This window comes from Macrosteles quadrilineatus, unplaced genomic scaffold (assembly GCF_028750875.1).
Source record: "Macrosteles quadrilineatus isolate MER2022 unplaced genomic scaffold, UCM_ALF_1.0 Scaffold_3__2_contigs__length_128488019, whole genome shotgun sequence".
NCBI lineage: Eukaryota > Metazoa > Arthropoda > Insecta > Hemiptera > Cicadellidae > Macrosteles > Macrosteles quadrilineatus.
In genome coordinates, this window is record NW_026542596.1 from 90889330 (window position 1) to 90891506 (window position 2177).

Below are 2177 nucleotides of genomic sequence, written 5' to 3' on the forward strand. Positions count from 1 at the left end.
GACTTTCTATACAGCGCCATTCTTTAAACTAACTAATCGCAAAAAGAAAACTTTACGTTTTACCGTTACAGCAAAGTCACTATCAAAATAAATGTCATCTCTTGCTACAAAACACAGAGCGTTCATCAAGTTATCTGCAGTTTGAAGTTTTTATATGTTATTGTGCAGTGAAACACAAGACGATTTCAATGGAACAATGATCTACAATTATTGTTAATAACTAACTTTAAAACTACAAGGATATGTAGACTTGACTTAATTCAGTTCTAAAAAGGGTGTATTTTTAAGTTGCTGTATGAGGTGGAATGGGCCGGCTCCGAAATGCTTAGTCAACGTATTTAAAAATCGGGAGCGTTTCATAAACTCCAAATTTCACAAACTCCAACGCTTAAAATATTAAATAAACAGAGCGGTTCATAACCTCCATATTTCATAAGCTCCAAATCTATAACATTCAAATAATCACTGTTTCACAATGTCCAAGTTTCACAAACTCCAACGTTTAAATATTAAATAAACAGAGCGGTTCATAATGTCCAAATTTCATAACCTCCAACGGTACAGTCTGGGCCAGAAGTCTCTCTAGTGGTTGCCACAGTCAGATAGCAGGCACCGTTCGCCAGCGCTCAACTACTGATTATACGTACATTTTAATGATTGAAGAACACTCAGATGAGTGACTCAAATATGTGTTAGCACACAATGTGCAAATCAAATTTACATTTTAGCGAATTTCCCCTATAGGGAATAAGCTATTACCGTAGTACTCATGGTAAGACCTGGTCCCGGGACCGATTTACTTTTTCGTTTTGAGGTCCCTAGAGACCAAAAACACCATCAGTTATATATATATATTTATATGTGTGTCCGTTAGCGCGATAACTCGAGCAAAAATCCTCCGATTTTGATGAAATTTGGTACAAACGTGTAAACCTACGTTTATTCGAACGAGTTCGCGAACCAGCATGATCGGACTATGGGAACTCTTAAGAATATATACTTATACTCTTAAGAAAGCAATTACGGAGCAACAATGATACTTCGTGTTACACCGCTACAACAGTACAACGTGTAGCGCCTACATACCGAACCACGGCAACCTCTGCAGCGACTTCTGGCAGAGACTGTACCGTTGGAGCTTATGAAACTTGGAGTTTATGAACCGCTCTGTTTATTTGATATTTAAACGTTGGAGTTTGTGAAATTTGGACATTGTGAATCGGTGATTATTTGAAAGTTATAGTTTTGGAGTTTATGAAATTTGGAGGTTATGAAACGCACTGTTTATTTAATATTTTAGACGTTGGAGTTTGTGTAATTTGGACATTATGAACCTCACCCAACGTATTTAAAAATCTACGTTCAAAAGTTAACAAAATACATGAACTTTTCATACTGTATCTACCATCCATAATCTGTGATGAAATATTAAATTGCTACTTAAATTTTTATTTTGATTTGAAACACTATGTCATAACGAATTAAGTGTAAAATACCTATTATGAAATTAAATGGTTTATTTGCCGTTGATCATATACATGAGATAGTCATTGTTATAGAGTTAAATTAAATTAAAACAGGTTGTCATAAATCTACAAGTTACAGCAAGAAACTAATTTCTACAAATGTATTTAAATATTCATAAATATTATAAAATGGATTGTCTAAAAGCCAAGCAGTTAGGTACCTTATTTTTGAAGATTGTTAGTGTGGTGGTCCTTGCCGATTCATGTACTTTGTTGAAAAATTTGATACAATTTGCCTTGTGCGATGTGCCGAATTTTGCCAATCTGTGCTGTGGAATATTGAGTTTTGTCCTGTTTCGGGTTTCGTGTAGGTGTATATCTTGCCTGGTAAGGAAAAGGTGAAGATTAGTTTTAGTGTAAATTAGAATATGTAGAATGTATAAGTTAGTTACTGTTAAAATTTTCATTTGTTTAAATACAGGTTATAAAGGATTATTTAAAAACAATCGGTTAAAAAATACAGTCGGTGAGTATTTATTAACAGCATTATAACATTAAGGGATTTCATTATTTTACAGCATGCTGCCTGTCCATTTAACAATGGTGAAACATTTCGTAGTTGGTCACTCTGGACTGGAGTAAGCACAAGAAGAACAAGCTAATGACGTATTTTCGTATTTTGTCAGTTCAGTTTGTTTTGTTTACATCGGC